Source organism: Triticum aestivum, chromosome 1A (genome assembly GCF_018294505.1).
Source record: "Triticum aestivum cultivar Chinese Spring chromosome 1A, IWGSC CS RefSeq v2.1, whole genome shotgun sequence".
Lineage (NCBI taxonomy): Eukaryota > Viridiplantae > Streptophyta > Magnoliopsida > Poales > Poaceae > Triticum > Triticum aestivum.
In genome coordinates this window covers 193,710,773-193,737,433 of record NC_057794.1, presented here as the reverse complement: position 1 = coordinate 193,737,433, position 26,661 = coordinate 193,710,773, and positions in this window count along the sequence as shown.

The window sequence follows — 26,661 nt, the reverse complement described above, 5'->3', positions numbered from 1 at the left end:
GATGCACTCACCAAAAGGCATTGCATGACAAACTAAGAATATAACTAGCAACAAGACATGATCATAAGCTAAACATGGCAAGAACACTCTCATAGCATGCATGGATCAACAACAACAGCCTTGGCAAAATTGATTAACACGTAAACAATCTGCCAGGAACATTTTATAGCAAAAGTAGAGCAAGATTGAGTCATGCTAGGGTGCTCCATAATTTCAAACAAAGACATGGATGGATAGAACATAACAATATCTCAAAATCATCCTTACTGAACATGCTCAAAAGAGGCATGGATCACTCTGTAGCAACAAGAATACATGGCATAAAAATATCATCAGGGAAATGACTTAGAAGAATTCTAAGTCCCTGAAATCAACAACATCATGAGAGCTACTTTGCATGCTTGTGCTAGTCACCACAATGATCACAAAAATACATGGCATACACCCCTATAAAGATGGCATGGCATAGCCCAAAACACATGTAGGGCTCAAGTTCATAGGAGGCACACATTAAACATGGCAAAAATGAAAAATGTCCATAATCTGTAAAGCAACAGAAACTAATATTACATAGCATGCTTGCAACAGCATTTAGGGCATCAAGATGAATTCAAATGAACATGGTGCAATGAAATGATATTAAGTATTCCCTGCATGGTTAGTATAACGAATATATTTCGTCCAACAGAGTCACCGCTCATATCACCTTACCATGCCATACCAGACATAACCGTCCCGACAGAGACCGGCGACAAACTCATGCCTACCCAAGGCAGAGGTTTTCCCGGGTTCCTGCCGGTGTGCATGCAAGGCACATGAGGGTGATTATCATCACAAGTGTGTCCATTTCCAACAGCATGGAAATCAATAACATGCACCCATGCATATGATCATATCACATGAAATAACAAGTTTCTCCAAAGTGAGGTGATGTTATGAACGTGTCATTGAACACACAAAAAATATTATGCCGGGGTCCAGAATGCTTGCCTTCAATGTGTGGAAAGGCAGGGTGCACTCCAAAACTTGAAACATTTCTCCTCTCTTCGAAAATCCTATTTTAGCAATATAAAAGAATTAACACACAAAATAAAAACGGCACCAAAAGTTGTTCTGAACTTTTTTCAAATAAATCTTAAAATAAACTAGGTGAAATTTGAGAGAGGTAGGAAAAAGAATCATTTCATTTGGAGTTATATTTAAAAAGTTATAACCAGTCATAGTTGTGGTCAAAATCTGTTATTTAAAATAAAACAGAAAAGAAAACGTTTCAGAGGGAAATACGCTTTCGGAGCGGGGGAAACGTACTGGGGAAATTATGCCTTCACTTAATCCCACGTGGACAGGCACGCAGTCGCTGACAGTGGGTCCAGAGGGCCCACTGGTCAGGTTTGACCAGTCTATCCCTCCTCTTTCTCTGTCCCGAGCGGAGGCGGAACTCCGGCGATCGCCGCCGGCGATTGGCGGCTTTGTTCGAGAAACCCAAGCTATCCACGGGCTCAGGGGGTCGAGGCGGTTCCGCCGGTGGGTGTTACGGTCTCGGGGGTGGACGGGGTCGTCGGCGGTGAGCTTCGCGGCGGACGGAGAGCGTCAAGAGCACAGTGTGATTGGGGTTATGGTGATTCTTGATCAACATCGAGTAGTGGGAATGGTTCACGGGAAGATGAGGAAGCTCTTGGTGGAGAGAATGGAGAGTGGGAGGTCTCGGTGGTGCCGAATTGGCCGGGGCAGTGGCGGCGGCAGGAGTTGCCGGAGATGAGGAAGGAGGCCTCTCCGGGTCGATTGGCTGCCACGGGGGAACTAGGGGAGCATTCTAAGATTGCCTGTGTGCTTGAATGGGTTCGAGGTCCTCTTTTTATAGCTCGTCGAGGTCGGTTCTGCGGTGGCCGTGGATAAGCCCTCCGGCGAACCGCCTCTCTGTAGCCAGGGCGACGTGGCGGCGACGAGCGCTAGTGGACACACTCGCGGATGAGCACGCGCTGTTACATGGGCCAGGTGGCGAGCGGAGGAAGGTTCGGCAGCGCCGACATGGGCAGAGGCTGTCGGGCGGCGGCGGCGGCTAGCGCTTGGCCTGCCGGGCGCGGCGAGGGGCGGCTTGGCGCGTAGCTATGAGAAGGGGAGCGCGTGGCGTGATGCCGCGGAGCGAGCCAAAACCGTGGGGCCAGCGTGTCGGCTCGGCGCACGGGTCGTGCAATACGCGCGCTCTGGGCGCGTCCCGTGCATGCACTGAGTGTGCTCGACGAAATGCCAGAGCATGCTAGAGGTCGCGGTTGAGGCTGGGGTTAACAGGTCTAGGTTTGGGCTTGCAAGGAGATCAGTGGACAAGCTGGTTTGGTCAGGGGATCAGGTTCACAGTGCAAACCAAAAATTCATGCCAAAACAGATCCTGCCCATAAGGTGTTTGGCAAAATGCCAAGGGCACTTAGGCAAGTCTTGGAGTGGTCAAAAACTCCAGATGGAAGTCTCTTTAGATGTACAAGAGGGTGGTGTGGTTAGTTGGTCAAATGCAGCAACTTGTTAGTGCAAGTTTTACAAAACTTCAATTCTGGACAGGAAATAAATAGCATTATTTCATGAACCAAAAATGATCCAAAAGGTTCATGCTCCTGGACTTAAGGGTTTAACATGGAGGACTACAAGTAGGAGAAACAATCAAGGGTTAAAGAGCAAGCAAAAATATGGTTGCTGTACAAACCATCAAGTTGGTCCAGAATGAAAATGAGGTTGATTCACTCAAATTTTGCAAAGAACAGCACGAGGTTTTTGCATAATGTGGAATCTTAGGCCATTACCATCATCCCATAATTTTGGTGGAGGCTAGAAAGAATTATTTAAATGGGTTGTAGTGCAAAATGCACTCTCGACTAGAGAAGAAAAATTGGGTGTAGGGCTCAAAGTATTTCATGAATGAAATATATTTTTGCATAAAAGTGATTTAAAAAACATCACATGACATCTCCAAATTTTTGTGGGAATTTTAAGTGAATCTATCAAATGGTTGTAGTTCAAATAAGGCCATTTAACCTTGAAAAACCATTTTCAAGAAAGTAAAGATCAAGCAACTTAATTATTTAATTAGTTATATTAAATAAGGGAAAGTTTCTCTTGAGAGATTAAATATGTCCAATAACATATTTGAAAAGTTTTCTCTTTGGGAAAAACTCATCATAACAGGGAAGGAAATGATTTAAAAAAATCAAAAAGCAGCTCAGATATCCAAAGTTTTAATTCCTGGAAATTTTTTTAATTCATTAAAATAAGGCCAAATTTTTGGGGTGTCACATCTGCCTGAGTTGTGTTCATCATGTTGACCTTTGCAAACTTGGGATTATGCTTGACCACTGCATTGCTAGCAGATCTCACAGGAGGAGGAGGAGGAAGACACCTCTGGTTGAAACATTTGTTTGCATAGTGACCCTTCTGCTGACAGTTGTTGCACGTGACCTCAGAAAGCGGCCGGTGATACGGAGCACTTGATCTTGGAGCATGAGATGGAGTCTTGTTCTGAAAGCCTGGGTTGGGTGGGTGGGAAGATCCATTGCCACCTTTGCTCTTCTGCAGATAAGGCTGGCGGAATAGAGGAGGAGGAGGCAACCAATACTTTTGCTACTTAGCTTCCACTTGAGTTGAAGAAGAAGGAGTTGCATCCCTGACTCTCTTCTTGCAAGCATCGCACTTGAGCTGAGCAGCCTCTTGCTTTAGTGCCATATTGTAGAACTCATCATACTTTTTCGGCTCAAAAAGCACAAGAGCTAGTTACTGATCTTCTCTGAGGCCACCTCTGAACTTATAAATCATGCTCTTCTCGTCAGGGACGTCTTTCTTAGCGAAATGAGCGAGCTTCTGGAACATGATGTTGTATTGGTAAACAGACAAGCTGCCTTGCTTCAGATTGCGGAACTCCTCACGCTTGCTCTCAACAACACTCTGAGGGATGTGGTGAGCTCTGAAGTCTTGGCGAAATTCATCCCAGGTAATCACACGACCTCCTCTGGAATCTTTGTATTGTTGATACCACTTTGCAGCTTGGTCTTTGAGTTGGAACAAGGTAAACTTGTCGGGGATATACCCCGCGGTATGACCCGGCCGGAATCATGACCCGGTCGAACTTGGTGATTCACCAGAGACCAGGCTGTAGCTTGGCGACTCACTGGCGGTCCGCCTGGACATGGCGGTTTACATGTAACCTGCCTGGACATTGTGACTCACTGGAACCCGGCGGGCGGATCAGACGGACGACAAGGCCCAAGGCCCAGCAAGCCGGCTTATACTTTGGTGGGCCGGCTTAGGATAGAAGGCATGAGGAATATTTCCTTTACGAGGAAGAAAGACCCGTACTTGTATCCGACTTGTAATAGAGAATAAGTTAGTTCTAATCCTAATAGGACTCTACATGTAAGCCGCCCCTTCAACTTATATAAGGAGGGGCAGGGCTCCCCAAAGAGGGACAAGCACAAGAAAATAATCTTTAGGGCTAGACGCAAAGAGGCGGCCTACCGGCAACTCCCTCATGATCATAATGAGACCTAGCCACAAACAGCATGTAGGGTTATTACCGGATGATGTTTCCTGTGGCCCGAAGCTGTCTAAACCCTGTCTTGCGTTGCGTCTCTCGATTCCGCTCAACCCCTCTCAAGCTACCACATAGATGCGTTGGCCCCGTGACTAAGTCCTGACACTAAGGACATCTGCCGCGACAATTCCATGACAGTTGGCGCCCACCGTGGGTCCTGCGCACGGTGGTGATGAGTTCTTGGAGGGATCTCTCCTAGAGATCGAGAAGTTCACGATTTGCCGGGTAGAGAAGAACGGGTGCAAAAGGATCTAAATCAATTCTGAGTTTATTAGTGAAGATTGAAAAAGTTTTGGCAGCTGTATAAACCAGACAAGAGTCAAAAGGTAAATTCAACGTTGACCGGCCAAACACGTCTGCCCAACGAGATTTGTTGAAACCCTAGAAAGAGGGTCACGTCTGGGAGTGCAGCCGCTGTTCTATGATCTGTCACAAATATCGCCGAGACCAACAAAAGTTCAAGGAGATCGAAACCGTTTCCTTCATGGGTGCTCACCTAATTATGTGGTCGGATCAACCCCTTGAAAGTAGTAGCCGATCATCCACACGAAGGCCGACGAGCCGCTGTAGTCCTTGTTTTCCTCCCATCGACCAAGTTAGGCACCCATGCATGCAAGGGGTCATACCAGCTTCCATATCCTCACGTGAAACCTGCAATAATGGGAAGAGCCAACAAGTAGCAATGGTGCTATTCCAATTAGTGCTCTGACAAGTGATGGCCAAGTTGATCTACAACTCTAAATTTTTTATTGGGCCAAAACTGCTATGTGGGGAAGCAAACCATTGTCTGTAGATGTCTGAAGAAAGAAAAAACAGCAAGAATTTCATTAGGCACACGGATTGAGGAAGTAACCAAGCGGCTGGAGTAATTCTTCCGTAGATGTCTGTGCAAGCCGCTGGTAAAAAGTGATCTATCGTTATCGACGTTTTAATGCTATGCGGACATAGGTTCTGCAAATCAACTGCGACCCGGAGAAGGAGAACTCACCAAGACTGATGCTGTTTCACCAGGGTCTTTTCAACTGCCTGACACGACCTGGCCCTCCACGGCTGCGTCACGAGTCGTCACCAAGTCCGAGATATTGGAAAACCGCCGCGCGTCCGTTGCAAACCGTCGCGCGCTTAAACCGCTACCTTCGCTGTGGCCGCTATGACATTACGCGGAGCCACCCCGACTGGCGTTTATTCATGGTCACCGCACGTCCGTTGCGAGCCGCCGCCACTGTCTCAAACGCGCTGTCGCTGTAGTTTTTGAGCCACCGCCATGGTGATGCCTCTATTTCATTACCATGTTAAACCACCGGGGCCATGTTGAGCCGCGTCTGATATATTGAGTCGCCTCTGTTGCGTTGAACAGATTAACCGTCATCCGAACAATTAGGTGATATTTATACGTTTAAATTTATTAGCATATATTGTTTTTGTCGAAGAACAATTACTCTGGTTTGCGTTGTTTCCACATCATTTGCGGCCCCGACCCTGCTGTTCGCCTCCCGGCCGTTTTCGTTGCCTCTGCGAGTCACAGTCGCCATCCCTGACAGTCGCCGCGAGCCACCTTTGCCTAGGCCTGGAACATATAGTTAATATGGGAGAAGGTCACTTCAACAATGGTTATGAGAAAAGTTGGCTGTTGCACACAGCCTACTATGAATACATACCAGAGAAAACATCAAGTATTTACATGGAAGATCAAATTGAAAAGTCAACCATATTATTAGGACATGTCTGTTGGCAGTACTTGATGGTATGGTCACGTGTATAGCTATTATCAGGGAAGGGTAGCTGCTGGAGATTTTCAGATGAGCTGCTATCAACATCCGAAAAATACCAGATGTTGTTTTCCCTATTTTTAAGCACATATTAATTCATCCAAGCAAAGCTACTTTGCCCTGTTGTATTTTATATGCAGGAAAATTATCCATCACAAAGTGGTATTATACCGCGGAGATGGAAACACACCAAACATTATTTGGCACAGGTGGTTGTCCTTACTCAACGGATTCCCGCACCGGATTACAACGTCGTGGCCATCTCTCGCGAGCGCGCCGGCTTACAACGCCGTGGCCGTCTCTCGTGTCCGCGTCGGCTTACAATGAGGAGGACAACTTGCTCGTCTGCACCGGCTTACAACGCCGCGGCCGGCTCGTCTACCTGCTCCCGTGGCCGACTAACTCGTGGTTAAATTTAACTTCACCATAGAGATCATAAACTCCATGGCAGATAATTTCTGGCCTAACATATCAGGTGAAAATCATCCAGTATATTTTTATATTACATATTGCTTTCTTTAAAAGCGATCACTCTGTCTTGTGAGGTTCTCCAATGCAGGACAAGTTATATCACTGAGCTATTGAAGGACTCATACCGGTTTATATAGTGGTCAAATATGGAGAGTCTCAAGCCAACACCTCAAGTAGTCTTAAGACTCGAGGGCTACAATGACATGACTCGGGAACTCCGGGTCACTGGAGGGAATGATAACCCGGTTCCGGAGGACACTGCCATATTAATGGAAATTTAAAGGCCGTCAGAAAATTAACGGTTCAAAATAAAGATTCCGTATTAAAATCCGGTTCAAGAGTCATCTCTCTCCTACACGCTTTGAAGCTCTCAAATCCGGTTCAAACATCCGGCTCAAGGTAAATTTGTCTCTTACAAATCTTTTAAGCTCTCAAATCTGGATCAAACATCTGGCTCAAGGTAAACCCGTTTCCCACAAAGCTTGAAGCTCCCAAATCCGGTTTAAAGTTCCTGTTTAAAAAGAATTCATCTCTCGCAAGTTCGAGTTTTCAGGAAAAATTACAGGGACTAAAGAGATTTTTGTTGCACACCAAAACTCAAACATAGGCACCCGACGATCGCATCTCAAAAATATATCACTTGGGGGCTTCTGACTTATTGAGCTAAGCTATGATTACCCTTTGATCCGGCTCATAGCCACATTTACAGGTCACTTGGGGGCTTCCTGTTCAAACATAGGTCATATTCGAACCAAAGAGAACATAGCTGTCGTAACCCTTTTGATCAACGCAAAGCCAAACTCACTAGGGGGCTTCTTGATCGTATTCAAATCATAGCTTAACCCCTTTTGGGTTCGACTTGGATTGTATTCAAATTAGGGTCGTTAAAAACCTCTCAAGGTCATTTGGGGGCTTCCTGTTCAAACATAGGTCGTATTCGAACCAAAGAGAACATAGCTGTCGGTACCCTCTTGATCGGCGCAACGCCAAAGCCACATGGGGCTACATGATTGTATTCGAATCCTAGCTTTACCCCTTTGGAATGGTTTACTGATCGTATTCGAATCAGAAACCTCAATTTTTATTTGGTTTAAGTTTTTGCAAACAATTTTTTCGGTTTTGAGACTTTTTGCTCATATCTGAAGCATATATATGTCATTTCTATTAACCCGCCCTAGATTTTGATGAACAAGTCGCCAACATATGACAATATTAATACTTGGAAAGTTTAAACTTCTAAGTTTTGGGTTATCACCCTTATTGCATAGGTATCATAAGCCGGCAGTACGATTCAATATCACAGGTATAATATTGTTTATACATGATTATGTTTAAACCATCCCTGACTATGGACTTTAAGTCGCCGGTATAGTTTGAATTACGCCATTGGAATCATGCGCGTATCAAAGATTGGGTTATCACCCTTACTGTGTAGGTCACATAGACCGACAGTGCAAATTTAATATCACATGATAAGACTACATTTGGGTGGTTACCCGCCCTGGCTTTTGACATTAAGTCGCCAGGGCGTATGATGTTTAAACTTTGTGCAGGATTTGCAGAACTATGGCTTATATAAATGCTTAAGTCCAAGCTCATCATTAAAATTGATGCTTCAGAATGAACATCCGTGCTGGATCTTCTCAAAAGCTATAAATAGCCGGGTTATAAAAATTCTGTCTTACAATGGAGGCGTATTAAATCGCCATCTGCCAAGAGCCGCCGGGTATTTAAAACTCTGGATTAACTTGTCAACAGATAAGGTACTTGAATCTTTAAATAGCTAAACTTGGCTGGATTTTTCATTATGATATTGAATGATTGAGGTTTTCAAACCGGGTTATTCAAATCTTTAATAGCCAACATGGCTGGATTTTTATTATGGTTATCAGTAACTAATATTATGATGAGGTATTCAAAGTCGCTTTGGCGCAATGGCTATTATTTTATCAATGGATAGGATTTATTCTACAATGAAAGGAATAGTCCCGAGTAGCTGCAGGCTTACAACCCGGTACTTGGGGGCTACATTATTCATTTTGAGATGATATCAAATATGCAAGTCCCATGTCACTGCCAGCATGCACCATGGCACTTGGGGGCTAATGCAAAGACAATTTTACTGGCTTTATTGAAGACCCAACTCATCACATCATAATGAGCCGGCCCTTGGGGGCTACCCATTGCTCCTGTTAACAATTCAAGGTACACAAGTTTTATTCCATTATATTGAAGGGTCCACTGCTCAGTTGGTAAAGCACAAAGCCCTTAACCTTGTGGACGTGGGTTCAAGCCCCATGATGGGGGTTACATCATATGATGTTTCTTTTCAAAAGAAGGATATATAAAGTCCCAGCTCAATATTATCTTACTGAGCTGGCCCTTGGGGGCTACACGTTGTTGTTCAAGTCTATATGATCATATTTATAAAGTCCCTGCTCATTATTGCATAATGACCCGGCCCTTGGGGGATACACTGGTTGAAGCTTTCATGAGTATAAGGCAATTACAAGTCCCAGGTTGCTGCAAGCATGATAACCCGACACTTGGGGGTTACATATATGGAGTATTTAGTCTTTACTAGTGACTAAGATGAACAACATGGATTTCTTCAAAGTGGCGGTATTCATATTGAAGCAAGTCTTAAGTCATCACTTTGTTTCCGCTCAAGACTTGGGGGCTACAGGTAATATGGATATAAGGGAGAAAAATCTTCAAATTCTCAGTTTTGAGTAAACCAGATTGACCCGGCGTCACCAATAACTATAACCCGGCGTCGGCAACAATTATGACCCGGTGCTATCAATATTTACAAACCGGATATTTTGGCAATGATAAATCGGCAAGTTCTACAAGCCGACTGAAAGTCAAATGAGTTTTTCAAGACCAATATTTTTTAAGCCGGTGCTTTGGAAGCTGATTCAAGTGGATTATTTATTACAATATTTCTCTATAAGATACCAATGTCTGCAAGTTGGCTCTAAAGCTGGCCTATTGACCCAGATTTTTCAAAATAAGTATTTGGATTTTTGCATTGGCAAGGTTTGGACATATCTGTTAAAAGACATTTGCTATAAGATCTTTGAGTATGCATCCAGGAGGAAATGACAAGGACTTAAAGATGATCAGTTGCCGGTTCAGGAAAATATTTAACCCAGAGCAAAACCTATCAAGTTTGTTTTTGTGTTTATTTTACAAGATCAGTTTAACATGGATACATCCAAATTAAACTGGGGGCTAATGTTGGGGATATACCCCGTGGTATGACCCGGCCGGAATCATGACCCCGTCGAACTTGGCGATTCACCAGAGACCTGGCTGTAGATTGGCGACTCACTGGCGGTCCGCCCGGACATGGCGGTTTACATGTAACCCGCCTGGACATGGTGACTCACTAGAACTCGGCGGGCGGATCAGGAGGACGACAAGGCCCAAGGCCCAGCAAGCCGGCTTATACTCTGGTGGGCTGGCTTAAGACAGAGGGCATGAGGAATATTTCCTTTACGAGGAAGCAAGACCCGTACTTGTATCGAACTTGTAATAGAGAATAAGTTAGTTCTAATCCTAATAGGACTCTACATGTAAGCCACCCCTTCAACTTATATAAGGAGGGGCAGGGCTCCCTAAAGAGGGACAAGCACAAGAAAATAATCTTTAGGGCTAGACACAAAGAGTCGACATACCGGCGACTCCCTCATGATCATAATGAGACCTAGCCACAAACAACATGTAGGGTTATTACCGGATGATGTTTCCCGGGGCCCGAAGCTGTCTAAACCCATGTCTTGTGTTGCGTCTATCGATTCCGCTAAACCCCTCTCAAGCTACCACATAGATGCGTTGGCCCCGCGACTAAGTCCTGACACTAAGGACATCTGTCGTGGCAATTCCACGACAAAACTTAGAAAGTCCTCCGGCCTGACGTTGCTGCACTCGAAATGTTTGCAGATATCCACGAGCCAATCATCAGCGTCTGTGGCCTCGACACAGTTACTAAAGGTCTTTGGCCGGTTTGCGAGGAATTGGTTGAGTGTAGCAAACTGATTTTGATTGTTGCCATTGCCTTGATTTCCTTGGTTGCGCTCTTGCAGGAGTTGCATAATCAGCTGCGTGTTGGCGTTGGTAGCGGCCATCACAACTTGCCATGCCTCCGGAGGTGGAGGTGGTGGCGATGGTTCCGGATTCAGACGCGTTGGAGGAGCCATCCTGAAGAGGGTGACATCCGTTAGCATCTTGACAGACATATATTCAAGATGAATCAAATGGATCGAAATTGCAACATATAGTCTTAACATTCGAACAAGAATGAAAGAATGAATTCCAAATTAAATGGTCACACTTCCATAAATTGAGAAGCCACTTAGATAGAGGTAGATGAATAAAAACAACAAGATACGGACAAGAACAAATACTTGGTAAGGATTACCCAATCACAAACCAAATATCTGCGGAAGAAATACTAGAGCTACATGAATTCCCACCTATGAAATTCCCGAAATTTTCCTGGTTATGCAATTAGGTGTTGAGGATACAGGGGAAGCATAATATCTCACCCAAAACTATCAAATCCTACATCCAACGGTATCCATCCTTCAACACATAACCAAGAAACCTTCGGAAATCATTTACCTCAACCTTCGAAAAGCATTTGTTATACGAGTTATGGCAATACCCCCCAATTCCAGCCCCAGTACTGGGTGGCGTCGAGGTTATCTTACCAACAACTGCATAAAAGAGATTTTCGATGTCGGCGAAACTCAGGTATTCCAGAACTACAACGATAAAATTGTGACGACAACACCTCGGAGCTCAACTCCCCGGGACACTGCCACAACCCCTAAATGTCAGGAGGCACCAAGAACAATGTTCTCGTCACATAACCATCGGAATGATTCCAAGATACCCGCATGATCCTAATTTTTTTTGAAATTTGAGAAGAGAAGAGTTAAAACTCTACGTCAGGATGCCTCACCGGAGCGACGAAGGGACTGAGGAGTAAAAAGAATCCTACTCTCGAATATATATAAATCCTAAAAGACTGAAAACATTTTTCTAGACTCAACAACGCCAGTGATTCGATCAAGCAGGGGGCTCCTAAGTAGGATAAGGCTCTGATTACCAACTTGTAACACCCACGATGCGGTTATATCTCCCACGTGTCGGAGCACGACTTAGAGGCATAACCGCATTGTAGGCAATGACGCAAGAGGGGTAATCTTTACACATCCCATGTACTGAATAAGAAAAGAGGTACATAGTTGGCTTACAATCGCCACTTCACACAATCCATAAATATAGCATTACAATCATCCAGATACAATCAAGGTCCGACTACGGAACCAAAATAAAGACAACCCCAAATGCATAATGTCCCCGATCGCCCCAACTGGGCTCCACTAATGATCGTCTGGAAAAGAAACATAGTATCGTCCCGAGTCCTCATCGAACTCCCACTTGAGCTCAGTTGTATCCCCTAGAACGGTATCATCAGCACCTGCATCTGGTTTTGGAAGTAATCTGTGAGTCATGGGCACTCAACAATCTCACACCCTCGCGATCAAGACTCTTTAAGCTTATGGGTAGGTAAAAGGTATGAGGTGGAGCTGCAGCAAGCACTAGCATATATGGTGGCTAACTTACGCAAATGAGAGCGAGAAGAGAAAGCAAAGGACGTTCGAGAATGTATGATCAAGAAGTGATCCTAGACTACTTACGTTCAAGAATAACACGAGACCGTGTTCTCTTCCCGGACTCCACCGAAAAGAGACCATCACGGCTACACACGCTGTTGATCCATTTTAATTAAGTTAAGTTTCAGCTTTTCTACAACCGGACATTAAAAAATTCCCATCTGCCCATAACCCCGGGCACGGCTTTCGAAAGTTCAAATCCCTGCAGGGGTGTCCCAACTTAGCCCATCACAAGCTCTCACGGTCAACGAAGGATATTCCTTCTCCCATGACGACCCGATCAGACTCGGAATCCCGGTTACAAGACATCTCGACAATGGTAAAACTAAACCAGCAAAGCCGCCCGAATGTGCCGACAAATCCCGATAAGAGCTGCACAATCTCGTTCTTAGGGCACACCCGGATGAGACATCCTATGAGTAAAACCAACCCTCAAGTTTCCCCGAGGTGGCCCTGCAGTCTACTCGTTTCGGACCAACACTCAGAGGAGCACTGGCCCGGGGGGGGGGTTAAAATAAAGATGACCCGTGAGTCCGCGGAACCGAAGGGAAAAGGCTAGGTGGAAAATGGTAAAACCAAGGTTGGGCCTCGCTGGAGGAATTTTATTCAAGGCGAACTATCAAGGGGTTCCCATTATAACCCAACCACGTAAGGAACGCAAAATCAAGGAACATAACACCAGTATGACGGAAACTAGGGCGGCAAGAGTGGAATAAAACACCAGGCGTAAGGCCGAGCCTTCCACCCTTTACCAAGTGTATAGATGCATTAAAGTAAACAAGATATAATAATGATATCCCAACAATAATCATGTTCCAACAAGGAACAAACTCCAATCTTCACCTGCAACTAGCAACGCTATAAGAGGGGCTGAGCAAAGCGGTAACATAGCCAAACAACGGTTTGCTAGGACAAGGTGGGTTAGAGGTTTGACATGGCAATGTGGGAGGCATGATAAAGCATGTGGTAGGTATCGCGGCATAGGCATAGCAAAAGAGCGAGCAACTAGCAAGCAAAGATAGAAGTGATTTTGAGGGTATGGTCATCTTGCCTATAAAGTTCTCCGAGTTGACGTAAGCTTGATCCTCATAAGCGTACTCAATGGGTTCCTTGATCATGTACTCGTCTCCCGTCTCTACCCAAAGCAAGAACACAAACAAAGGGAACCACGATCAACCACGGTGCAGTGCACAAGCAACATGATGCAAAACATGGCATGATATGCGGGATGTAATATGCAATGCGTATGCATACTCCGGAAGGAAAAGATTGAACCAGGCCTCAACTTGGCAAACCAAGAGTGCTGCTGGAAATGAGTTGATTTCGGTCGAAATCGATATAAAGATCACCGGAAACGGATGCACGGTTTGCAAAATGGCAAGCAAAACAATAATGGCACTATTCTACGATTAACAGCACGATGCCATCCAAATGCATCAAGAAAAATAATCTACTGCACTCTAACATAACGACAAAGCACATGGCAGTGATCCACTAATATGCTTGACAAAAGATGAACACTGAGCTACGACCAAATCACACAATAGCAGGTTCAAGCAAGCATGGCAAAAGTGCAAAAGATATCAGGTTCATAGACTTGGTGAAAATAACATGTCAGGATTTAACATCAGGAAGCAATGTTTAGAGCAAGACAACAACATGCTATAGGAACATATCATGGCAAAGCAAGGCATGGCATGAAACTACTCAAAGCATATAACCACAAGTCCCTTACTGACCATAAGCCAAAAAGGACCAGACGATACAATGGCAACCATGTAAACATATCAAGTTTCGTTAACAGTCAGACTTAGCAGAAAACTAGACATGGCATAAATCAGAGTTACGTAGGCATGTTTGCGAGCTCGATGCACTCACCACAAGGCATTGCATGACAAAGTAAGCATACACCTAGCAAGAAGACATGATCAATAAGCTAAAAATGGCAAGAACACTCTCATAGCATGCATGGATCAACTACAACGACCTTGGCAAAATTGATTAACATGTAAACAATCTGCCAGGAACATTTTATAGCAAAAGTAGAGCAAGATTGACTCATGCTAGGGTGCTCCATAATTTCAAACAAAGACATGGATGGATAGAACATAACGATATCTCAAAATCATCCTTACTGAACATGCACAAAAGAGGCATGGATCACTCTGTAGCAACAAGAATACATGGCATAATAATATCATCAGGGAAATGACTTAGAAGAATTCTAAGTCCCTGAAATCAGCAACATCACGAGAGCTACTTTGCATGCTTGTGCTAGTCACCATAGTGATTACAAAAATACATAGCATACACCCCTACAAAGATAGCATGGCATAGCCCAAAACACATGTAGGGCTCAAGTTCATAGGAGGCACACATTAAACATGGCAAAAATGACAAATGTCCATAATCTGTAAAGCAACAAAAACTAACATTACATAGCACCCTTGCAACAACATTTAGGGCATCAAGATGAACTCAAATAAACATGGTGCAATGGAATGAAATGAAGTGCACATCCAGGCAAACAATTTGGTATGCTACACACCAAAAATGGGGCTACGGATGACGAGATATGATGCGATGTACAATGCTAAAAATATAAGAGACTTGGGGGAAAATGGGTCAACCCCTAGGGTTTACTGTAGCAGATCCGGATCAGGGCACAGATTACGAGGTTCGACAGGGCTTCTCGCCAGAGTTGCTTGATGCGGTGGCCGGAGCAGGTGGTGATCGGGCCATATCTGGCTGGATCCGGCCGGGAGGCGGAGAGGCGGCGGCGGTGGAGGCGCGACTCGGCGGAGCTGGCGACGGTGAGAAGGGCGATGAGGCAGTGGCGCACGGCGGTCGATGGTGTCCTGGTCGCCGGAGACGGACACGGCGGAGGGAGGAGGGAGCTGCGGCAGCGGCGCTCTTCGTCCTCGGGCTCGGGGACGCGCGAGGAAGCGGCCGGGCGGCGCGGCTGCGCTCCGGGTCGGGAGGGCCCCGCCTGGGCCCAGGTGGCGGCGCGGGGATGTGGGCGCGAGGCCCCAACGAATCCGGCGAGGACACGTGGCGGTGGACAGTGGGAGTTTTGTCCGGTGGTGCCTGGACACGTCCTGCAGCGCGGAGGGGAGAGGGAGCTAGGGTTTTGACCCTAAATTTCAGAGGGGAGGCCTATTTATACATAGAAGGAGCTAGGAGGCTCCAAATGGAGCACGGTTTTCGGCCACGCGATCATGATCAAATGACCGAGATGATGGAGGGTGTTTAGGTGGGTTTTGGGACATTTTGGAGAGGTGTTGGGCTGCAACACACACGAGGCCTTTACGGTTCCTCGGTTAACCGTTGGAGTATCAAACGAAGTCCAAATGGCACAAAACTTGACAGGCGGTCTACCGGTAGTATACCAAGGCCGCTTGGCAAGTCTCGGTCCAATCCGAGATCGTTTAACACCCGCACACGAAAAGAGGCAAAAGGGGACACCGGAGGTCATAGGAGTGCCGGAATGCAAAACGGACAACGGGGAAAATGCTCGGATGCATGAGACGAACACGTATGCAAATGCGATGCACATGAAGACATGATATGAGATGCATGACAAGGACAAAAGCAAAAACAAAGACAAAACCCAACAATGCGGAATATCATAACTTAGTGCCGAAAATGGCAAGAGTTGGAATACTAATATGGCGAGTTACATACGGGGCGTTACAAAACATTTGTGTTAGGACGACTCTGATGAGTCCTCTGTTTGTATGAAGCCTTTGGACCATGTGAAGCCTTTGGTCTGGGGTTTGTCTTTTCCCAGGTGGTGTCATGATGACATTCACCTGAAGATTTTCAAGACAACTCTTGGGCACCCAAATCTTCTTCAAAAGTGGTCCATTCCTGCAGTTAGTACCAATATACCTGGCAAACACTTCACCATTCTGATTCTTAAACAGTTTATAGTTTGCATCAAAGGATTCATCAATAATAATCAGGTTAGCACAAGTGAAGCCAGATAAGGTAGATGGATCCACTGAAGGTCCCTTTGCAGCAACCCATGTGGCTTTGGGGTAATGCCCAGGCTTCCAGTAAGAACCATCAACATTCATTTTCCTCTCAACCCGACACCCTCTTTCCTAGGGTTTCGGTTCAGAATCTGTTTCTTGAGGACGCCACATAGTGTCTGATGCCCTTCGAGACTCTTGTACACTCATGTCTCAAGCAGTGTCTTCAACCTGACATTCTCATCAACAATAGTAGTGGTATCCTCGATAGAGGGGTTAGTTACCACATTAGTAGTTGAAGATATTGCAATCGCAGTAGAAGTAGAACATCCAACAACAGAAGTAGCGTTATCACGCTCAAGGCATTTTAGACATGGTGGTTCAAATCCTTCCTGGGTGGGACTGCTCTGTTGAGCGCGAAGTGACTCATTCTCTTTTTGAAGATCTTCATGAGCCGCTCTCAAGTTCTCAAGTTCTTGCTTCCTTTGAAGATAATCATAGGAGAGCTTTTCATGAGTAGTTCAGAGCATTTCATGACAACTTTCAAGTTCTTCGTACTTAACATGAAGATTTTTAATGTCTTCAATTAAGGACTGAGTTCGAGTCATTTCCGCGTCCATAAGGTCATCGCTTTTGTCTAACAGTTTTTGAATATGTTCCATAGCAGTCTGTTGCTGTGTTGCAATTTTAGCAAGAGTTTTGTAGCTAGGTTTTGATTTACATTCAGAGTCATCTTCACTGGATGTTGGATAGTGAGCATCGCGTGAGTTTACCTTGCCACCACGTGCCATGAAGCAGTAGGTGGGTGCAGAGTCATCTTCGTTAGCATCAGCGTTGGTGAAGAGGCCATCGTCTTCAGTGTTGAAGATGGACTTGGCGACGTACGATGAAGCTAAAGCCAGGCTTGCCATGCCTGAATCAGATTCCTCTTCAGATTCCATCTCCACCTCCTCAGATGCAGACTCCTCCTCAGAATCCATTTCCTTGCCAACAAATGCACGAACCTTGCTATATGAGCTCTTCTTGTGTGATGAAGACTTAGACGAAGACTTAGAAGAATACTTTGAGGATTTCTTCTTCTTCTTCTTGTCATCAGAATCATATTCCTTGCTCTTCTTCTTCTTCTTTTTGTTCTCATTGTCCCATTGAGGACATTCAGAGATGTAGTGACCAGGTTTCTTGCACTTGTGACACGTTCTCTTCTTGTAGTCACGGGAGGAAGCTTCATCATTTCTTGAGCTGGATCTTGAAGACTGTCTGGAGCCTTTCTTCCTAGTGAACCTTTGGAACTTCTTTACGAGCATGGAAAGCTCCTTTCCAATATCTTCAGGATCCTCAGAACTGCAGTTAGATTCTTCTTCGGATGAGAAAACAACCTTTGCCTTCAAGGCGCGAGCTCGGCCATAGTTGGGACCATAGATATCTCTTTTCTCAGATAGCTGGAACTCATGTGTGTTGAGCCTCTCAAGTATGTCAGATGGATCGAGAGTCTTGAAGTCAGAGCGTTCTTGAATCATCAGTGCCACGGTGTCAAATGAGCTGTCAAGTGATCTCAAGAGTGTCTTGACGATTTCATGCTTGGTGATTTCAGTGGCACCGAGTGCATGAAGCTCATTTGTGATATCAGTGAGGTGATCAAACTTCAGCTGAACATTCTCATTGTCATTTCTCTTGAAGCGATTGAAGAGATTGTGAAAAACACTGATCCTTGAGTCTCTCTGGGTTGAGGTGCCTTCATTGACCTTGGAGAGCCAGTCCCAGACTAGCTTTGCAGTTTCCACAGCACTCACACGACCATACTGTCCTTGGGTCAGATGACCACAGATGATGTTCTTGGTAGTATAATCCAGTTGAATGAACTTCTTGACATCAGCTGCGGTGACGCCTTCACCGGCCTTGGGAACGCCATTCTTGATGACATACCAGAGATCGACATCAATGGCTTCAAGATGCCCGCGCATCTTATTCTTCCAGTAAGGGTAATCAGTGCCATCGAAGACAGGGCACACAGCGGAGACTTTGATTATCCCTGCAGTCGACATAACTAAAATTCCAGGTGGTTAAATCGAATCACAGAGAACAAGGGAGCACCTTGCTCTGATACCAGTTGAAATTGCTAGCTATTGACTAGAGGGGGGTGAATAGGCGATTTTTATGAAATTCTTCAAAACACGAGGGCTTTGAAGACAAAGAGTAGAAATGAACCTATCGATATGCAGCAGAAGGTAGACTACACTAGAAAAGCCATAGTCAAGTAAGCAATGACATGAAAGCATGAAGACTATTAGCAGCTATGTTGTATGGATCAAGATGGAAGAAAGTATGAAGCCAAATAACAACAGTATTCACACAGTGAAGTCAATCATATCATGCAAGCATGCAATGACTTCACAAGACAAACTGTAAGTAAGAGAGAGATAAGGATAGAAACAGTTGCTTGGTGAGGACAGGTATTTGTTGGACCAGTTCCAGTTGCCGTGACAACTGTACGTCTGGTTAGGGAGGCTGAGATTCAACTCAGAAGACCGCGTCTTCACCTTATTCCCCTTGAGCTAAGGACACACAGTCCTCGCGCAATCACTCTGGTAACTCTTCAAGGTAGACTTCCAAACCTTCACAGACTTCATTCACCGACGATCCACAATGTCTCTTGGATGCTCAGAACGCGACGCCTAACCGACTGGAGGATTCACAGTCCTCAAGTGTAACAAGTCTTCAGATAAAGCAGATAGAAAGACTTCAGCGATGCCTAACACTCTTTGGCTCTGGGTGTTTAGGGCTTTGTCCTCGCAAGGATTTCTCTCTCAAAATCTTCAAGGTGGGTTGCTCTCAAACGACAAAAGTGGTGCACTAACTCTGAGAAGCCACCAATTTATGGTGTAGGGGGTGGGCTATTTATAGCCACTAGGCAACCCGACCTGATTTGTCTGAAATGACCCTGGGTCACTAGGGAACTGACACGTGTCTAACGGTCAGATTTCAAACACACGTGACAGCTTGACTTGGGCTACAAGTCAAGCTGACTTATCAAGCTCTGGATAAGATTTGCTTTCATTGTCTTCGCTCGAAGACATAGGATTTGGTTGAGCATCACTTCAGTCACTCTGACTTTGTTCACTTAGACCCCTCTTAACAGTATGGTGGTTCCTATGACTCAACAAAGAAGAAAAGGAAACTACGAAACAACTATGTCTTCACAATCCATAGTCTTCATACGATGTCTTCTCATGTCATAGTCTTCAATATGAAACACTTCACAGACCACCGTTGTCTTCAATGTCTTCACACATTTTTAGGGGTCATCTCCGGTAGATAAACTGAATCAATGAGGGACTACTACCTGTGTTATCCTGCAATTCTCACAAACACGTTAGTCCCTCAACCAGATTTGTCGTCAATACTCCAAAACCAACTAGGGGTGGCACTAGATGCACTTACAACATGTTCCTTATTACTTGGTAGACCAGGGCAATTTGATAAAAATTCTGTACACCATGGTAGAAACAATCAGTATACTCTTGTTCATAAGGACAAAACTATTACTTTGCTTCCTATGACTCTTGAATCCATTTTGAAAGATGATATTAATAGAGATAATAAAGCAAAATAGGAGCAAACTAAGAGTGAAAATAAGATTGTGGCAAAAGAATTTGAGCAACAAATGAAGCCTAATAATAAACCATCTAGTGTTGCTTCTGAAATTAAATTGAAAATTGCATGTTTACTTGCTACCAAATCTGATATTGATGATCTAGATTTTAGCAAATCTGTTTGCTATGCTTTTGTGTGCAAAGAGGCATTATTTTCATTCGAGGACGTGTCTTCCTCTTTGCCTCCTGCTGTCACTAACATCTTGCAGGAGTTCGCTGACGTCTTTCCACAAGACGTACCACCAGGATTACCACCTATTCGAGGGACTAAGCATCAAATTGACTTAATTCCCGGTGCATCATTACCCAACCGTGCACCATACCATACCAATCCAAAGGAGATGAAGGAGATTATGCGTCAAGTACAAGAGCTGCTCGACAAAGGTTATATACATGAATCCCTTAGTCCTTGCGCTGTTCCTATCATTTTAGTGCCGAAAAAGGATTGTACGGCGCATATGTGCGTTGATTGTAGAGGAATTAATAATATTACTATTCGTTATCGTCATCCTATTCCTAGGCTATATGATATGCTTGATGAATTGAGTGGCTCTACAATATTCTCCAAAGTTGATTTGCGTAGTGGATACCATCAAATTCATATGAAATTGGGCGATAAATGGAAAACAACATTTAAAACTAAGTTTGTATTATATGAGTGGTTAGTCATGCCTTTTGGGTTAACTAACGCACCTAGTACTTTCATGAGATTAATGAACGAAGTTTTACGTGCTTTCATTGGACGATTTGTGGTAGTTTACTTTGATGACATATTGATTTATAGCAAATTTTTGGAGGAACATTTGGAACATTTACGTGATATTTTTATTGCTTTACGTGATGCACGTTTGTTTGGTAACCTTGGGAAGTGCACCTTTTGCACCGACTGAGTATCTTTTCTTGGCTATGTTGTTACTCCACAGGGAATTGAAGTTGATAAAGCCAAGATTGAAGCTATTGAGAGTTGGCCGCCGCCCAAAACGGTCACACAAGTGAGGAGTTTCCTTGGCGTCGCTAGTTTCTATAGGCGTTTTGTGAGAGATTTCAACACCATTGCTACACCTCTCAATGAGCTTACAAAGAAGGATGTGCCTTTTATTTGGGGTACCGCACAGGAAGAAGCCTTCACGGTATTGAAAGATAAGTTGGTACATGCTCCTTTACTCCAACTTACTGATTTTAATAAGACTTTTGAGCTTGAATGTGATGCTAGTGGAATTGGATTAGGAGGTGTGTTATTACAAGATGGCAAACTTGTTGCATACTTTTCTAAAAAATTGAGTGGGCCTAGTCTGAATTATTCTACTTATGATAAAGAATTATATGCTCTTGTTCGGACTTTAGAGACATGGCAACATTATTTATGGCCCAAAGAATTATACATTCTGATCATGAATCTTTGAAACATATTAAAAGTCAAGATAAATTGAATCATAGACATGCTAAATGGGTTGAATTCATTGAGACTTTCCCTTATGTTATTAAACACAAGAAGGGTAAAGAAAATGTTATTGCTGATGCATTGTCTCGTCGCCATACTATGCTTTCACAACTTGACTTCAAAATATTTGGTTTGGAGACCATCAAAGATCAATATGTGCATGATGCTTATTTTAAAAATGCATGAGTTAAATAAGGAAAACATTGAGCGTATGAATGCTAAATATAAACTTGCTGGAGATAAGGGTAGAAAACATGTTGTGTTTGCACCTGGAGATCTTGTTTGGTTACATTTGCGTAAGGATAGATTTCCTAATTTGCGAAAATCAAAGCTAATGCCACGTGTTGATTGTCCTTTTAAAGTGTTAGAGAAAATAAATGATAATGCATATAAACTTGAGCTGCCTGCAGATTTTGGGGTGAGTCCCACTTTTAACATTGCAGATTTGAAGCCTTATTTGGGTGAGGAAGATGAGATTCCGTCGAGGACGAATTCATCTCAAGAAGGGGAGGATGATGAGGACATCAATACCATTATTACACCCATAGCCCCTGCTGCTATACATACTGGACCAATTACTAGAGCTCGCGCACGCCAATTAAATTACCAGGTACTTTCGTTTCTTGGTAACGATTATAATGTTCATGAGAATATGATGCTGCCTAAATTGGCTACATTTGTTTTGCTTACAAATGAAGGGCCTAGCTTGGACAAGAAATATGAACCTTGGAGCAAGTTCAAGCATGGAGATGATTGCGTGCGCAAGGGGAACAAGAACGGCGTTACAAGTGATGACTCCAGGACTTTGAAAGCCACCATAATGAGTGCATGAAGCCTTGGACGAAATATACACGATGCCACTTCATAAATTTCGTCCAGAGGCTATCCTAGGTGCTGCATCACCTTATTTTTGGGCTAGGCCCATGTAATTTTGAAATACTTGATTATAGGTTGTTTTTAGAGTCCGTATGTGTGGGGAGCTACACGTCAATCGAAGACCCTGACAGCGCGGGTGCGCAGTACCCTCTTGAGGCCAACCCCAAGAAGAAGAAGCAGCTACTCCACACTGGACCTCAAGGGAGCGGCACCTCCAGCGGCGCCACCTCAGGATCTGCGCCCGTGCCTGGGGCTCCTCCCTCCCTCGCATAGGGAGGCGTGCCCGGCGCCGTCCTCGGGCAGGGCTCGGGGGCTCTCTTCTGGAGGGCCTCAGACCTGGCCAACGTCACGAGGGAGGTGCTCGGGCACCGCATGGAGGCGTGCTTCACGGCACGTTTCCCTCAGGAGGGACACCGGGCGAGGAGCGTCCGGCGCTCAGGAGTTCATCGTCAAGACCAGTCAGGAGCTTCAGGAAGCAAGAGCCATACGCGGTGACCGCCGCCCACCTGGCACTGCTCCCCACCCAGCGAGGGTGGTGAGCTGCGCATCTACATTGACATCCCAGGAGCGTTTCTGGCCTTCGTGTGCTGGCCGGTGCGAGGGTCCACCTCACAGCTACGTTCGCATGCCGTTCGGCCTGCCGAGCGTGGCTGCCGCCTTCCAATGCAACCTGTGGAGCATCCTGGCAGGTCAGGAGGCCAGGCATCATGCAGTCCTGGCGGAGATGGAGACAGTCCTCAGGAGGCCACCGGAGCCCCCAGAGCCTCCTGAGGCTCTGGGCCTCGACGGCTCGTGAGGATCGACTTCTTCGCTACGTGTCTTCAGCTACCCCAACACTCCTTCGACAACCAAACCAGGTGACATTTTTCCAAGTTAATTCAGCTGGGAGCGCCCCCTGGGCTACATCATTCCTAGGCCGCATGGGTTAGTCCCTGTGGCATGTATCCGACTGCATCTTTAGTTCACCCTGCTGGGGGCACCCCTCGGGCTGCATCATCCCCAGGCCGCTCGGGTCCGACCCAGTGGCATGTATCGTTCTCGCGTTTACCTAAGCTAGTTTGCTTCTCATGCATAATCCATCTATAGCTATCACCCGCTTTATTGTCACCCACCATGGGAGCCGCGCGCCGATCATCTTTCTTCAAGATACTTCGCATAAGAAGGCTAGGAACGGTGTCTGTGCTCGGGCCCGTCCCTGCAGCGTCGATAAATCCAACGGCTGAGCTCTGTCTGGCGGGCCGGCCCCGTTCACGTCACCTCCTGGGGTCAATGGTGCTTGGCCTTATCGTGTGATAACCTCGGGAAAGTCATTTGGTGCAGGTTGTCTAACCATCTCGCTGGAGCGCCATAGCCGTCAAGAACCAAGACCAGGCGCAACCCGCCTTGAGGTAGGGCCTCGTGAGTCCCGCGCTGGCTCACGAGTGCCCAGACACACCTCGTCTAGCCCTGTCGTGCAAGCCACGTGTCAGGGCAGGGCTGTACATGCCCCGGGGGCTCTCCGTAGTAGGGAGTCCCCTCCCACATGCCAGTGGAAGCACCATGCTCCGCGCTGGCAGTCGACACTACTGAGGAGCGGCTATGCCCATGCAAGTGCGGAAGCACTATGCTCCACACTGGTGATAAACAACTGAGGGCGGCCTCACGACCGTATCAACCTCAGGGAGCCTCCGAGCTTGGTGTCTGGCCCCATCACAACACCTCCCCTCGGGAGAGTCACGCGAGGGGGCTGGGGCGCTCGGGTCACACCCAAGCGTACGCCACCCTGCTAGGTCCCTCGGACCTGGTGGTCGCGTGCCCTCCCAAGCGGAGCCAAGGTACGAAGGTTGTTTGAATGTCAAGGGGGACTCCTGAGCATCACGACTCAGGAGCCTAACTGACCACATAGCCCCTCACTCCTTGGTCCGTCTTGGTGATCCGGTCGGCCCAATGGTGGCTGAGGTATGCGCGGGGTCGGGCCCTACCGACGTACAACACTAGGCCTACTCCCAGATCTCCTTTCTATAGGCTGTTTGCGCGTCAAGGGGGATTCCTGAGCATCGTGACTCAAGAGCCTAACTTATCACATAGCCCCTCACTCCTTGGTCCGTCCTGGTGATCCGGATGGCCCAATGGCGGCTGAGGTATGCGCGGGGTCGGGCCCTGCCGACATAGAACGTAGAGAAAATGGAAAGGAAATCGCAGAATTTCAAAGCAAATATTACAATACATATTGCTCTCCTGAAACCAAACACGACTTTAACGCCTCCACAAGGCATGGTGCATATTGCAGAAACTAAAACAGGAAAGGAGCTGCCAGCAAGTCATCCCTGGACATCGCCGCCACCTGCAGGGGATGCTCCTCCACCAATGGCGCCGCCTTTGCCTATGCCACCGTCCAGAGTTGCAGGATCAGCAACACCGTCGGTCGAGGGCGAGGGAGCAAAGGCACGGAACCTCTTCAGCAGGGCCTCCACCTGACCATTCATAGCCGCAGCAGCGGCCTCGTAATGCTTGTCGTCCATGGGCTCTAGTAGCTCGTCAAGGCGGGCGGCAGGATCGCGGAGATGGAGGTGGCTGAAGACGCGCGTCAGTGCAGCCGTAGAAAGAACACGGGCTTCTTCCTCTGCCATGGGTTGGGCCCTCGTCGCTGCCGGCCAGCGGCTCATCCAAGCCCTTCTCGTAGAGCGACCGCAGCGCCGTCCGAGACCTCTCCTCGAGGAGCTTGAAGGCCACGCGGTCCTCAGCCAGGACATTCGCCTTGGCGTCAAGCTCGGCCTTCTCCGCCCGCAGCTTCTGCTCCAGCTCCTCCAACTTGCTGCGCTCCGTGGCCTGTGCCTTCCCCAACTGCTCCAGTTCAGTGTCGCGATCCTTGACGACGTCCTCTCGGGCCTTCATCTTCTCATCCTCTGCCTTGCGGCCTCGGGCTTCCTTTGCGCGCTCCCTCTGCATGGTCTCCACCTTGGCCGCCAGCGACCGGCAGCGGTCCTGGGCAGCATCGGCATCCTGCAGCGCCATCTCACGGGCAGCCACAGCCTGGGCGATGGCCTCCCTGTCCTTCTCGGAGTCTCCAGTAGCCTAGCTCAGCGTCGCCCGGATGGACACATCGGAGTGAAGCCAGCCAGATACCAGCTCCAGGTGCCCGACCACCACGAAACGGTCGGTGCCTTGAAGATCATCTCGTAGCAGGGCCATCGCAGAAAGAGCACATTCCAGGACGTCAGGAGAGGCGGAGCAACCCGGAGATAGCAATGTGGCAGGAGGAGGTGGAGGCGTTGTCGTCACCATGGCCTGGGAGGCCAGAGGCTCCTGAGCCTCGGGGACCCCAGCGCCCGAGCCGGACGTTGGCACCTCCGGAGCCAGTGGGGCTGACTCCTCCCAAGGATGCTCCACCTAGCCTCGCGAGAATGATCGGGCTGGAGAAGCACGAGCGTCATCGCCACCCTTACCCATGAAGAGGGGTGTGACCGCAGGAGGCGGTCTGGGCTCGAGCAGTACCACCTCATCCTCCCTTCTCCTCTTTGCCGCGGGCATCGGCCTGGTTGCATAGTGTAGAAGCATTAAGGACGAGCAACAAAAGCCAGAACAAGGCAGGAAAAGAACACTTACTAGTCCACCGCGACATAGTCCCTCCGCTTTGTAAGCTTGAAGCCGGAGAGCCTCGCAGCCTCAGGCACAGGCGCACGGGCTCCAGGAGCAGAAGCAGGGGTAACAGATGGACCGGAAGTAGCTCCAGGCGGTGTTGAGGCGGGAGCGTCGTCCTGGGAGAGCAGCGCAGACCTGCCCTTCGTCGGAACCGCGGGCGTATCCCCCCTCTCCAGGAGGACGTCGGCCTCGTCATCATCGTCAGGCAGGAGCCGGAGGATGTCGGCCTTGCATAAGGGGGAGGTCTCCCCCATTCCCTCGGCGGTCGCTTCCGGGTCGCGCCCCTCGCCCTGCTCCTCTTCCCCATCCTCGCGGGAATTGCCAGAAGACACGTCCACCGTCGCCGTCGCCACCGGGACCACAGGGGGCGCCCGCTGCACCAGGCCGCGCCCGTCAAAGGTGGGTATGGCGGCCACGACCTGCGCCCTGTCCTTCCGAAGGAACAGGGGAACATGGGCATTCGGCAGATACTCCCGGTCGTCCCCGACCTAGATAAGGCTGCCGGGCTCCTCTTCAGATAAGGCTGTCGGGCTCAAGCGAAGATTGTCTCCTCCGTCCCCGAGCATCCACAAGGGGTGCGAGTGCACCTGGAAAGG